At 47.7% G+C, this 15,264-nt stretch overlaps 1 protein-coding gene across 14 annotated transcripts in view; it reads left to right on the top strand.

Annotated features, from left to right (window-relative positions):
- The window catches only part of LOC137369959 (coiled-coil domain-containing protein 178), a 546,010-nt gene that overhangs the window by 199,062 nt on the left and 331,684 nt on the right, over positions 1-15,264 (top strand). The window lies entirely within an intron of this gene.

Here is a 15,264-nt window from a genome sequence, read left to right as displayed (position 1 = left end):
TTAAATGCCCCCTGAAATGGCTTAGCAAGCCACTCAGTTGTATCTAACTGCTACCAAGTCAATAAAAAAGGATGAAACCGGATGGACCACTCAGCATTGACCGAGGCACCAGGAACGACAATGGCAAACGAAGCCCTGTTGACCCTGCAAAGTCCTCCTTACAAACATCTGGGGGCTTGTGCCAAAGTTGGGAGAGCTGTCCCACAGACTAGTCAAGCAACAGCCTGACATGGTCATACTCATGGAATCATACCTTAGAGGCAATGTCCCAGACACTGCCATCACCATCCCCAGGTATGCCCTGTCCAACCAACAGGACAGACCCAGCAGAGGTGGCGGCACACTGGTATACAGTCGGGAGAGAGTTGCCCTTGAAGTCCTTAACATCCACTCTGGACCCCATGAAGTCTCACGGCTTCAGGTCAAAAATGGACAAGGAAACCTCCTGGTGATTACCACCTACCGCCCTCCCTTAGCCGATGAGTCAATACTCCTCCATGTTGAACACCACTTGGAGGAAGCACTAAGGGTGGCAAGGGTGCAGAATGTACTCTGGGAGGGGGACTTCAATGTCCATCACCAAGAGTGGCTCGGTAGCACCACTACTGACCGAGCTGTCTGAGTCCTAAAGAACATAGCTGTTAGACTGGGTATGCGGCAGGTGGTGAGGGAACCAACAAGAGGGAAAAACATACTTGACCTCATCCTCACCAATCTGCCTGCCGCAGATGCATCTGTCCATGATAGTATTGGTAGGAGTCCTGCCTTCATATTGAGGATATCCTCCTTCGTGTTGTGTGGCACTATCACCGTGCTAAATGGGATAGATTTCAAACAGATCTAGCAATGCAAAACTGGGCATAATTGAGGTGCTGTGGGCCATCAGCAGCAGCATAATTGTACTCAACCACAATCTGTAAACTCATGGCTTGGCATATCCCCCACTCTACCAGTACCATTAAGCCAGGTGACCAACTCTGGTTCAATGAAGAATGCAGGAGGGCATGCTAGGAGCAGCACCAGGCATACCTCAAAATGAGGTGTCAACCTGGTGAAGCCACAACACAGGAAAGCAGGGGAGGAAAAGGGTTGGAAGAGCTATAGTGATAGGGGATTCTATCGTAAGGGGTGCAGATAGGCATTTCTGTGGCTGCAAACGAGACTCCAGGATGGTATGTTGCCTCCCTGGTGCTAGGGTCAAGGATGTCTCGGAGCGGCTGCAGGACATTCTGAAAGGGGAGGGTGAGCAGCCAGAGGTCGTGGTCCATATTGGTACTAAGGACAGAGGCAGGAAGAGAGATGAGGTCCTGCAAAGTGAATATAGGAAGTTAGGCAGAAGCTTAAAAAGCAGGACCTCTAGGGTTGTAATCTCAGGATTACTTCCTGTGCCACGTGCTAGTGAGAGTAGGAATAGGAGGATACGGCAAATGAATGCGTGGCTGAACAGCTGGTGTAGGCGGGAGGGCTTCAGCTACTTGGATCATTGGGATCTCTTCTGGTGCAGAGGTGACCTGTACAAGAAGGACGGGTTGCATCTGAACTGGAAAGGGACCAATATCCTTGCGGGGCGGTTTGCGAGAACTACTCAGGAGGGATTAAGCTAGTCTTGCAGGGGGGTGGGACCCAAAGTAGTAGTCTCTCCGATGAGATAGTTGAGGCAAATGGAGAGGTTAAAGCAAGCAAGTCCAGTAGGCAGGCCGGGCAGAGGCAGGACAGGGAGCATGGAAGGTCTGGTAGGCTAAACTGCATTTACTTTAATGCAAGAAGCCTTACAGGTAAGGCAGATGAACTCAGAGCATGGATCAGTACATGGGATTGTGATATTATAGCTATTACGGAAACGTGGTTGAGGGATGGGCAGGACTGGCAGCTCAATGTTCCAGGGTACCGATTCTTCCGGCGTGACAGAGTTGGAGGTAAGAGAGGAGGGGGAGTTGCACGATTGATTAGGGAGGACATCACGGCAGTACTTAGAGAGGATATCCCAGTGGAAATGTTCAGCAAGACCATATGGTTAGAACTTAGAAATAAGAAAAGGGTGATCACTTTGATGGGATTATACTATAGTCAGAGGGAAGTGGAGGAGCATATATGTAGGGAAAACACAGATAGATTTAGGAATTATAGGGTTGTAATAGTAGGTGATTTTAACTTCCCTAATATTGACTGGGACTGCCTTAGTGCGAAGGGATCAGATGGGGAAGAATTTGTTAAGTGTGTCCAGGATAGTTTTCTGAAGCAGTATGTGAATGGCCCTACTTGAGAAGGGGCTACACTCGACCTCCTCTTAGGAAATGAGGATGGGCAGGGGGTTGATGTGTCAGTTGGGGAGCACTTTGGGACCAGTGACCATAACTCTATTAGCTTCAAGATAGTTATGGAAAAGGTTAGGACTGGTCCTCAAGTTGAAGTCCTAAATTGGGGGAAGGCTAATTTCGATAGCATCAGACAGGAACTCTCAAAAGTTGAATGGGAGAGGCTGTTTACAGGTAAAGGGACGTCTGGCAAGTGGGAGGCTTTTAAAAGTGAGATAGGAAGAGTTCAGGGCCGGCATGTTCCTATTCGATGGAAGGGCAAGGCTGGCAAGTTTAGGAAACCTTAGTTGACGAGGGATATTGAGGGTCTGGTCAGGATAAAGAAGGAGGCATATGTCAGGTATAGGCAGCTGGGATCAAGCTAGTCCCTCGAGGAGTATAGGGGATGTAGGACTACACTTAAGAAGGAAATTAGGAGGGCGAAAAGGGGCCATGAGATTTCCCCGGCAGATAAGATAAAGGAGAATCCTAAAAGATTCTACAAGTATATTAAGAGTAAAAGGGTAGCTAGGGAGAGAGTTGGTCCACTTAAGGATCAGTGTGGTAATCTACGTGTGGAGCCACAGGAAATTGGTGAGCTCTTAAATGAATACTTCTCGTCTGTATTTACCGTGGAGAAGGTCATGGAAGCTAGTGAGTTCAAGGGAGGGAACACCGATATCCTGGAGCATATCAACATTACAAAGAAGGAGGTGTTGGAGGTTTTGAAGCGCATTAAGGTGGATAAATCCCCAGGGCCTGACCAGGTGTATCCTAGGATGCTATGGGAAGCAAGGGAGGAGATTGCTGGGGCCCTGGCAGAGATTTTTGTATCATCATTAGCCACGGGATGACTGGAGGATAGCTAATGTTGTGCCTTTATTTAAGAAGGGCAGCAGGGGTAAGCCAGGGAACTACAGGCCGGTGAGCCTTACATCAGTGGTGGGAAAGTTATTGGAAGGGATTCTGCGAGACAGGATTTATATGCATCTGGAAAGGCATGGTCTGATTAGGGATAGGCAGCATGGCTTTGTGTAAGGAAATCATGTCTTACGAATTTGATTGCGTTTTTCGAGGAGGTGACCAAGAGGATTGACGAGGGCAGGGCGATGGACGTTGTCGACATGGACTTTAGCAAGGCCTTTGACAAGGTCCCGCATGGTAGGCTGGGCCAGAAGGTTCGAACACATGGGATCCAGGGTGAGCTAGCAAATTGGATACAGAATTGGCTTGGTGATAGGGGGCAAAGGGTGGTAGTGGAGGGTTGTTTTTCAGATTGGAAGCCGGTGAACAGTGGTGTGCCGCACGGATCGGTGCTAGGCCCTCTGTTGTTTGTCATATATATTAATGACTTGTATGTGAATGTAGGGGGCATAATTAGTAAGTTTGCAGATGACACCAAAATTGGTGGCTTTGTGGACAGTGAAGAAGGTTGTCTAAGGTTACAACAGGATATAGATCAACTGGGAAAGTGGACAAGGGATTGGCAAATGGAATTTAACGCAGACATGTGCGAAGTGATGCATTTTGTGAAGTTAAACCAGGGCAGGGCATATACAGTGAATGGCAGGGCCCTGGGGAGTGTTCTAGTGCATAGAGACCTTGGGGTGCAAGTACATAGTTCCCTGAAAGTGGCAGCACAGGTAGACAGGGTGGTGAAGAAGGCGTATGGCATGCTTGCCTTCATCGGCCGATTCATTGAGTACAAGAGTTGGGACGTCATGTTACAGTTGTACATAACGTTGGTTAGGCCGCATTTGGAGTACTGTGTGCAGTTCTGGTCGCCACACGACAGGAAAGATGTGATTAAGCTAGAGAGGGTGCAGAACAGATTCACAATGATGTTGCCTGGTTTGGAGGGCTTGAGTTGTAAAGAGAGATTGGATAGGCTGGGTCTGTTTTCCCTGGAGCGAAGGAGGCTGAGAGGGGACATGATAGAGGTATATAAAATTATGAGAGGCATAGATAGGGTAGATAGCCAGAGTCTGTTTCCCATGGTCGGGGTGACTAAAACTAGAGAGCATAGATTTAAGGTGAGAGGGAGGAGGTTTAAAGGGGATCAAAGGGGTAAATTTTTCACACAAAGAATAGTGGGTATCTGGAATGAGCAGCCTGAGGAGGTGGTGGAGGCAGGAACAGTAGCAACATTTAAGAGGCATCTGGACAGGTAGTTGAATGAGCAAGGCATGGAGGGATATGGAATTAATGCAGGTAGGTGGGATTAGTATAGATAGGCATTATGGTCGGCATGGACGCGGTAGGCTGAAGGGCCTGTTGTTATGCTGTACGACTCCATGACTCTATGACTACTTGCGTGCCAAACTGCGTAAGCAGCATGCTATAGACAGAGCTAAGTAATCCCATAACCAGCGGATCAGATCTAAGCTCTGCAGTCCTGCCACATTCAGTTGTGAATGGTGGTGGACAATTAAACAACTAATTGGAGAAGGTCGCTCCACAAATATCCCCATTCTCAATGATGGGGGAGCCCAGCACATCAGTGCAAAAGAGAAGGCTGAAGCATTTGCAACAATCTTCAGCCAGAAGTGCTGAGTTGATGATCCATTTCGGCCTGCTCCTGAAGTCCCCAGCATCACAACCAATTCGATTCATTCTGCGTGATATCAAGAAACGACTGAGGGAACTGGATACTGCAAAGGCTATGGGCCCTGACAATATTCCGGCAGTAATACTGAAGACCTGTGCTCCAGAACTTGCCATGCCCCTAGCCAAGCTATTCCAGTATATCTACAACACTGGCATCTACCCGGCAATGTGGAAAATTGCCAAGGTATGTCCTGTCCACAAAAAGCAGGCCCACGATGTTGTGCCGAACCTTTAACCTACTCTAAGATCAAACTACCTACATACCCTTCATTCTACTATCATCCATGTACCTATCCAAGAGTCGCTTAAATGTCCCTAATTTATCTGCTTCTACTACCACCGCTGGCAGTGCATTCCACGCACCCACCACTCTCTGTGTAAAGAACCTACCTCTGACATCTCCCCGAAACCTTCCTCCAATCACCTTAAAATTATGCCCCCTGGTGATAACCCTTTCCGCCCTGGGAAAAGGTCTCTGGCTATCCACTCTATCTATGCCTCTCATCATCTTGTACCCCTCTATCAAGTCACCTCTCATCCTTCTTCGCTCCAATGAGAAAAGCCCTAGCTCCCTCAACCTTTCTTCGTAAGACCAGTCCAGGCAGCATCCTGGTAAATCTCCTCTGCACCCTCTCTAAAGCTTCCACATCCTTCCTATAATGAGGCGACCAGAATTGAACACAATATTCCAAGTGTGGTCGAACCAGGGCCTTATAGAGCTGCAGCAGAACCTCGCGGCTCTTAAACTCAATCTCCCTGTTAATGAAAGCCAACACACCATACACCTTCTTAACAACCCTATCAACTTGGGTGGTAACTTTGAGCGATCTATGGACATGGACCCCAAGATCCCTCTGTTCCTCCACACTACCAAGAATCCTGTCTTTAAGCCTGTATTCTGCATTCAAATTCGACCTTCCAAAATGAATCACTTCACACTTTTCCAGGTTGAACTCCATCTGCCACTTCTCAGCCCAGCTCTGCATCCTGTCAATGTCCCGTTGCAACCTACAACAGCCTTCCACACTATCCACAACTCCAGCAACCTTCGTGTCATCGGCAAACTTGCTAACCCAGCCTTCCACTTCGTCATCCAAGTCATTTATAAAAATCACAAAGAGCAGAGGTCCCAGAACAGATCCCTGCGGAACACCACTGGTCACCGAGCTCCATGCTGAATACTTTCCATCTACTACCACCCTCTGTCTTCTATGGGCCAGCCAATTCTGTATCCAGACAGCCAACTTTCCCTGTATCCCATGCCTCCTTACTTTCTGAATGAGCCTACCATGGGGAACCTTATCAAACGCCTTGCTAAAATCCATATACACCACATCCACTGCTCTTGCTTCATCAATATGTTTTGTCACATCTTCAAAGAATTCAATAAGGCTTGTGAGGCATGACCTGCCCCTCACAAAGTCTTGCTGACTGTCTCTAATCAAACCATGCTTTTCCAAATAATCATAAATCCTGTCTCTCAGAATCCTCTCCAATAATTTGCCCACCACCGACGTAAGACTGACTGGTCTATAATTCCCAGGGTTATCCCTATTCCCTATCTTGAACAAGGGAATAACATTTGCCACCCTCCAATCATCTGGTACTACTCCAGTGGTCAGTGAGGATGCAAAGATCATCGCCAAAGGCGCGGCAATCTCTTCCCTCGCTTTCCGTAATATCCTTGGGTATATCCCGTCTGGCCCCGGGGACTTATCTGTCCTCATATCATTCAAATTTCCAGCACATCCTCCCTCTTAACATCAACCTGTTCGAGCATATCAGCCTGTTTCATGCTGTCCTCACAAACGACCAGGTCCCTCTCACCAGTGAATACTGAAGCAAAGTATTCATTTAGGACCTCCCCTACCTCCTCCGACTCCAGGCACAAGTTCCCTCCACTATCCCTGATCGGCCCTACCCTCACTCTGGCCATCCTCTTGTTCCTCACATAAGTGTAGAACGACTTGGGATTTTCCTTAATCCTACCCGCCAAGACTTTTTCATGTCCCCTTCTAGCTCTCCTCAGTCTATTTTTCAGTTCTTTCCTGGCTACCTTGTAACCCTCTAGAGCCCTGTCTGATCCTTGCTTCCTCAACCTTAAGTAAGCTTCCTTCTTCCTCTTGACTAGCTGTTCCACATCTCTTGTCATCCAAGGTTCCTTCACCCTACCATCCCTTCTCTGCCTCATCGAGACAAACCTATCCAGCAGTCGCAGCAAGTGCTCCCTAAACAACCTCCACATTTCTGTCGTGCATTTCCCTGAGAACATCTGTTCCCAGTTTATGCTCCCCAGTTCCTGCCTAATAGCATTGTAATTCCTCCTCCCCCAATTAAATATTTTCCCATCCCGTCTGCTCCTGTCCCTCTCCATGACTATAGTAAAGGTCAGGGAGTTGTGATCACTATCACCGAAATGCTCTCCCACCAAGAGATCTGCCACCTGGCCTGGTTCGTTGCCAAGCACCAAGTCCAACATAGCCTCCCCTCTAGTCGGCCTATCTACATATTGAGTCAGGAAACCTACCTGGACACACCTGACAAAAACGCTCCATTCAAACTATTTGCACTAAGGAAGTTCCAATCAATATTAGGGAAGTTGAAGTCACCCATAACAACAACCCTGTTACTTCTGCACCTTTCCAAAATCTGCCTCCCAATCTGTTCCTCCGTGTCTCTGTTGCTATTGGGGGGTCTATAGAAAACTCCCAATAAAGTGACTGCTCCTTTCCTGTTTCTGACTTCCACCCATAATGACTCAGTAGACAAACCCTCCTCAACTACCTCCCTTTCTGCAGCTGTGATACTATCCCTGGTTAGCAATGCCACTCCCCCACCTCTTTTACCTCCCTCCCTATTCCTTTTGAAACATCTAAACCCCGGAACATCCAACATCCATTCCTGCCCCTGTGATATCCAAGTCTCCGTAATGGCCACAACATCGTAGCTCCAAGTACTGATCCATGCTCTAAGTTCATCACCCTTATTCCTGACACTTCTTGCGTTAAAATAGACACACTTCAACCCATCATACTGGCTGCAACTTTGCCCTGTCAACTGTCTAACCTTCCTCACAGACTCTCTGAACTCTGTATCTGCCTGTTCAACAGTTACCCCATCCACTGATCTGCAGCTCCGGTTCCCATCCCCCTGCTAGACTAGTTTAAACCCTCCCGAAGAGCACTAGCAAACCTCCCGTCCAGGATATTGGTGCCCCTCCAGTTCAGATGCAACCCGTCCTTCTTGTACAGGTCCCACCTTCCCCAGAAGGTATCCCAATGATCCACATATCTGAAGCCCTCCCTCCTACACCAGCTCTGTAGCCACGTGTTCAGCTGCACTCGCTCCCTGTTTCTAGCCTCACTAGCTAACCCGGCCAATTACTGCCCTATCAGTCTACTCTCAATCATCAATAAAATGATGGAAGATGTCATCAACAGTGCCACCAAGCGGCACTTGCTTAGCAATAACCTGCTCCGTGACGCTCAGTTTGGGTTCCGCCAGGGCCACTCAGCTCTGACCTCATTACAGCCATTGTTCAAACATGGACAAAAGAGCTGAACTCAAGAGGTGAGGTGAGAGTGGCTGCCCTTGACATCAAGGCAGCATTTGACCGAGTATGGCATCAAGGAGCCCTAGCAAAACTGAAGTCAATGGGAATTAGGGGGAAAACTCTCCACTGGTTGGAATCATACCTAGAGCAAAGGAAGATGGTTGTGGTTGTTGGAGGTCAATCTTCTCCACTCCAGGACATCACTGCAAGAGTTCCTCAGGGTAGTGTCCTTGGCCCAACCATCTTCAGCTGCTTCATCAATGACCTTTTTTCAATCATAAGGTCAGATGTGGGGATGTTTGCTGATGACTGCACAATGTTCAGCATCATTCGCGACTCCTCAGATACTGAAGCAGTCTGTGTAGAAATGCAGCAAGACCTGGACAATATCCAGGCTTGGGCTGATAAGTGGCAAGTAACATTCGTGCCACACAAGTCCCAGGCAATGACCATTTCCAACAAGAGAGAATCTAACCATCTCTCCTTGACATTCAATACTGTTACCATCGCTGAATTCCCCAACTATCAACATGCTAGGGGCTACCATTGACCAGAAACAGAACTGAAGTAGCCATATTAATACCATGGCTACAAGAGCAGGTCAGAGGCTAGGAATCCTGCAGCTAGTAAGTCACCTCCTGACTCTCCAAAGCTTGTCCACCATCTACAAGGCACAAGTCAGGAGTGTGATGGAATGCTGTCCACTTGCCTAGATGGGTGCAGCTTCAACAATACTCAAGAAACTTGACACCATCCAGGACAAAACTGTCCGCTTGATCGGTACCCCATCTACAAACATTCACTCCCTCCACCACCAACACACAGTGGCAGTAGTGTGTACCATCTACAAGATGCACTGCAGCAAAGCACCAAGGCTCCTTTGACAGCACCTTCCAACCCGTGACCTCTACCAACTAGAAGGACAAGGGCAGCAAATTAAAGGCCTGCTCGCGTCTGGAAAAAAAAACCCGACCCGAACCCAACAGATCCACGTCGGACCCGAGCCTGAACCAAACACCGGAATGTTCACTTTACCTACCTTATGATTCTGAACCGTTTTTCACTTTTTCAGGTTGAAATACTTGCTGCAAGTTTATCCAGCAAGCAGCTGCGCTGCAGATACCAGGAAGGTCCTGAGTGATTAATTGTTATAAAATATACAGTATTTATATAAAAAATATAAAATGATCACTGTCAGGACTCTATTCTACAAACAAACAGTAAAGTACGCCATCTGCCACCTTGTTGCCCACTCCCTTAACCTATCTGTATCTCTTTGCAGCCTCTTTGTGTCCTCCTCATAACTTGCATTTCCACCTACTTTTGTATCATCAGCAAACTTAGATACATTACTCTCTGTCTCTTTGTCTAAGTCATTAATCTCGAATGTAAATAACTGAGGCCCCAGCACTGATCCTTGTGGCACTCCACTAGCCTGCTAAGTTGAAAATGCCCCCATTTATGCCTATTCTTTGCTTCCTGTGCATTAACCACTTCTCTATCCATGCTAATATATTACCCCAACGCCATGAGCCCTTATCTTGCCTATGAATCTTTTGTGTGGAACCTTATTGAATGCCTTTTGTAAATTCAAGTATGCTACATTTACTGGTTCCCTTTACCCTACTAGTTACATCCTCAAAAAACTCTAATAAATTTGTCAAACATGATTTCCCTTTCGTAAAACCATTTTGGCTTTGTATGATCATACTATGATTTTCTAAGTGCATTGTCAAGACTTCATTAATAATAGATTCCAGCACTTTCCCGACGACTGATATAAGGCTAACTGGCCTGTCGTTCCCTGTTTTCTCTCGCCCTCGTTTCTTGAGGTAGTAACCTTCAATCTGCTGGGACCGTTCCAGAATCTAGGGAATTTTGGCAAATCATAACCAGTACATTCACTCTCTCTGCAGCTCTCTCTTTTAGAACCCTAGGATGTAGGCATCAGGTTCTGGAGATTTGTCAGATTTTAGTCCCTCAAGCTTCTCCAAAACTTTTTCTCTGCTGATAGTAAGTACCTTATTTCCTCATTCTTTTTATCCTCTAGGTTACCCTCTATTTCTGGTATGGAACTTGAGCTTTCTACTGTGAAGACATACAAAATATTTGTTCAATGTCTCTGCCATTTTCCTCATTCCCCATAATAATTTTGCCTGCGTCTGCTTCTAAGGGACCAACATTTACTTTAGCTACTCTTTTCCTATTTGTATATTTGTAAATGCTCTTACAATCTGTTTTTATATACCTGGCTAGCCTTCTGAGCAAAATGCAAATGCTGGTGGTGGGGTGAAACTTAAGTGCATTGTGCTTAATTTAGAATGAACAAAGCAAAATGGGCACAAAATTCATTTGTATAGCGCCACTTCTAGACATTTTGTAGAAGCACTGTTGTGAGTTGCTGGAGGAATTTGGAGGTTTTTGCTGACCTCAGGAAGGCAAACAATTACAATGCTTTGCATAGGTATGGAGGCAGTAATTGCAGTGCCACTTGCTCAGCAACATGAGCAGGACATTCAGAGGAGGAGGCAGAGAGGGGAAGCTCTGCGAGGAGGGAGGAGAAGGAGAGCTGTCCTTAGAAGGCCCGACCCAGAAAGGGTCTTCCGGGATCCCACTCCTACTTTCCAATGAACCAGGAGATGTGCCTCAGGAGGCTTTGCTTCACAATGGAGGTAGTGACAGAGTTGTGCCACCTCCTTAACAATGACTTGGAGCCCTCCCAACATCTGTGAAGATCTCCATTGCCCTTGCATTTTACACAACGGGAAGATCAGGATGAAAGGGCACGTGCGTTTTCCAGGATAGTGGTGCAGAGTGCTATCAACTGCACGCACGTGGCTCTGTGGCACCACTCCCCCCACCCCTGTCAAAGGGGATTGATATCTCAACCACAAGGGCAACCACTTTGTCAATGTGCAATTGGTGTGCAATTACACCAAAAAGTTCATGTCAGTGAATGCTTGCTATCCTGGCAGCACCCACGATGCGTTTATCCTGTGACAGTCAGCAATAAAGACAGTCTTTGGGTCTCCAAGACGCAGGATGGCTCCTCAGCGAGAAGGGCTACCACCTCCACACATGGCTCATGACTTCCTTCTGCCATCCCACCACACGAGGTCTGAGGGCCATCAGTGAAAGCCATGAAGCCACCCACAACACTGTGGAGCAATCGAACAATCTCCTAAAGTAAAGGTTTCGCTACTTAGATCGCTCGGGGGGACCTGTGCAGTACATGCCTGAGATGGTGTCCATGTTTTCGGTGGTGTGCAACTATGAAGGTCCAGCTACTACCTCCTGGGAGGAGAAGGAGGTAGAGAAGGAGGAGGAAGGGAGGAGACCACATTCATCACATGCAACAAAAACAAGAAAAGCTGGTATCACTCAGCAGGCCTGGCAGCATCTGTGGAAAGAGAAGCAGAGTTAACGTTTCGGGTCAGTGACCCTTCTTCGGAACTGACAAATATTAGAAAAGTCACAGATTATAAGCAAGTGAGGTGGGGGTGGGGCAAGAGATAACAAAGGAGAAGGTGCAGATTGGACCAGGCCACATAGCTGACCAAAAGGTCACGGAGCAAAGGCAAACAATATGTTAATGGTGTGTTGAAAGACAAAGCATTAGTACAGATTAGGTGTAAATACACTGAATATTGAACAGCAGCAGGTGCAAACCTGAAAAAAAACCTTGCCCCACCCCCACCTCACTTGCGTATAATCTGTGACTTTTCTAATATTTGTCAGTTCCGAAGAAGGGTCACTGACCCGAAACGTTAACTCTGCTTCTCTTTCCACAGATGCTGCCAGACCTGCTGAGTGATTCCAGCATTTCTTGTTTTTGTTTCAGATTTCCAGCATCCGCAGTATTTTGCTTTTATTATTCATCACATGCAACTGGACGGAGTGAAAGGGTCCAAATTGCGAGGCTTCACTTTGTTGAAAGGAACTTCCCCACACCTAACCACTCCCTAACAGTTCATCCATTTAAGACCCCCTACCACATCATTCAATTAAGGCCAACAGCAAATACCTCAACTCAACAACTTTATCCAGCAATACATCAACAATACAAAAAACAAAACTAATCACCCTTAGTGCCTGTCTTGCGGTTGCCCTTGCCTGGCACAGTGCTATCCCAGTGACTTCATCTAGTAGAAGTCTGCTGACTTTCACTGGGGGAGATTGCAGATGACGTTGCAGGACTCCCTTGAGCAGTTCTGGGCCTTGAGGGCCCAGCTGCACACTGAACCATCTCAGCAAGGGTAGCAGCAATCTGGCCTGACTGGCTGAGAGGCAACAGCAAGGGTAACTGGTAACAGTGGTGGGAACATGAATTCTGTAATCCTGAGAGAGAACAGCAGGATTGTCCTCCAGTGTCACTGCCACTCCCGTGGGATGACACCTCAGCAATGCTCATAATCTGCTGGAGCACAGATTGCTGTGAGACACTGCATGCCCTGTTGAGCACTGAGATATACAGCCACAATAGTAGCAGTCTGAGACTGGATGGTAGCAATCTGAGCCTGCATGCCAGCAGCCAGAGTTCTCATGCACTCTGTCGAAGCTTCCACTGCAGTATTGATACATACGATGCAAAGTTTGGGCTACAAGCTCTGCACAATGCCCTGCGCCACAGTGGCACCCCACTCCTCTATGCTGTTAGCCAGTGACTGCAGGCTATCTGGCAGGCTTGCCAATGCACCAAGCATCTCGTTGTGCATGCTCCTTAGCTTTTTCCTGTAGTCCGCACATGAGCTTGACTATCCCCCTGATCTGGCTGCAGCCCACTCATGCCCGGTAACTCACCACATGCAGACCCTGACTCTGAACTAGCCTCTATGTTATGTGCAGTTCCTGCATCAGAGCTGGTGGCTGCGAGTTTAAGGTCATGATAGAAAGTCATAGAGTCATGTTGGCACAGAAGGAGGCCATTCAGCACACTGGGTCTGTGCCTGCTCTCTGCAAAGAAGTCCAGTCCATCCCATTCCACCATTCCATCCTCAAAGCCCTGCAAGTCCACTTCCCTGAAGTGCCTATCCAATTCCCTTTTGAAATCATTGATCCCCACCGCTCACTGTGTAAAAATGTTCTTCCTCACATCCTCCCATATATCTTGCCCAAAACCTTAAACCTGTGTCCCATAGACCTTGTACAATCAGCTGATGGGAGCAGCTTTTCTTTTGTCTACCTTATCTAAACCTGTCATAATCTTGTACACCTCGATCAGATTTCCTCTCAAACCCCTTTGGTTCAAAGGAGAACAACCCCAGATTCTCCAACCTAAATTCCCTCATCTCTGGCATCAATCTGGTAAATCAGCTCTGCACCCACTCAAGGATCTTCAGATCCTTCCTAATGGGTGGTGACCAGAACTGGGCAGAATGGCCTGAATTTTATTCGGCGCCACACTCTGCGCTCTGTGGCGGCACCCTTTGAACTCGGTGGCATGCCCGCATTCAGCGGCCGCCGCAGAGCCCCCGCACCTGCTTCCTGACAGCTGACAGAAATACTGACCTCACTGTTGAAGGGTGGGACTGCTGTCCATCTGGCAGCAAAGCAGAAAATGCTGGAGAAACTCAGCAGATCAGGCAGCATCAGTGGACAGAGAAGCAGAGTTAACTTTCAGGTCTGTGACCAAGTTCACAGACCCTAAAGTTAACCCTGCTTCTCTCTCCAGAGATGCTGCCTGACCTTCTGAGTTTCCCCAGCACAATCTGCTTTGCCACCACATACTTACCCTGCTGTGTCCCAGTGTCCTGTGAAGTTGCGATCCTCTTCTTTCACTCAAATGTTACATTGCTTCTTCTAGGTGAGCCGCACCTGGGTGGATAATCTTAATTTCGCACATTCCAGGACGTGATACTTAAATTTACCATAAAAGGCAAATACACAACAGAAATAAAACCATAATTGAAGAATATTTACATACTATGGGCTCCTAATCATCTGACTCTGAAAAGCCGCAGACTAATATACATTTGGAATCTGTATATTCTTTCTTTTGGGCCTCCTTATCTCGAGAGACAATGGATACGCGCCTGGAGGTGGTCAGTGGTTTGTGAAGCAGCGCCTGGAGTGGCTATAAAGGCCAATTCTGGAGTGACAGGCTCTTCCACAGGTGCTGCAGAGAAATTTGTTTGTTGGGGCTGTTGCACAGTTGGCTCTCCCCTTGCGCCTCTGTCTTTTTTCCTGCCAACTACTAAGTCTCTTCGACTCGCCACAATTTAGCCCTGTCTTTATGGCTGCCCGCCAGCTCTGGCGAATGCTGGCAACTGACTCCCACGACTTGTGATCAATGTCACACGATTTCATGTCGCGTTTGCAGACGTCTTTATAACGGAGACATGGACGGTCGGTGGGTCTGATACCAGTGGCGAGCTCGCTGTACAATGTGTCTTTGGGGATCCTGCCATCTTCCATGCGGCTCACATGGCCAAGCCATCTCAAGCGCCGCTGACTCAGTAGTGTGTATAAGCTGGGGGTGTTGGCCGCTTCAAGGACTTCTGTGTTGGAGATATAGTCCTGCCACCTGATGCCAATTATTCTCCGAAGGCAGCGAAGATGGAATGAATTGAGACGTCGCTCTTGGCTGGCATACGTTGTCCAGGCCTCGCTGCCGTAGAGCAAGGTACTGAGGACACAGGCCTGATACACTCGGACTTTTGTGTTCCGTGTCAGTGCGCCATTTTCCCACACTCTCTTGGCCAGTCTGGACATAGCAGTGGAAGCCTTACCCATGCGCTTGTTGATTTCTGCATCTAGAGACAGGTTACTGGTGATAGTTGAGCCTAGGTAGGTGAACTCTTGAACCACTTC

The sequence above is a fragment of the Heterodontus francisci genome, chromosome 5 (genome assembly GCF_036365525.1).
Source record: "Heterodontus francisci isolate sHetFra1 chromosome 5, sHetFra1.hap1, whole genome shotgun sequence".
Classification (NCBI taxonomy): Eukaryota; Metazoa; Chordata; class Chondrichthyes; order Heterodontiformes; family Heterodontidae; genus Heterodontus; species Heterodontus francisci.
Note: the sequence above shows the minus strand (reverse complement) of the source record. Positions and strands in the feature narration are given on the sequence as shown.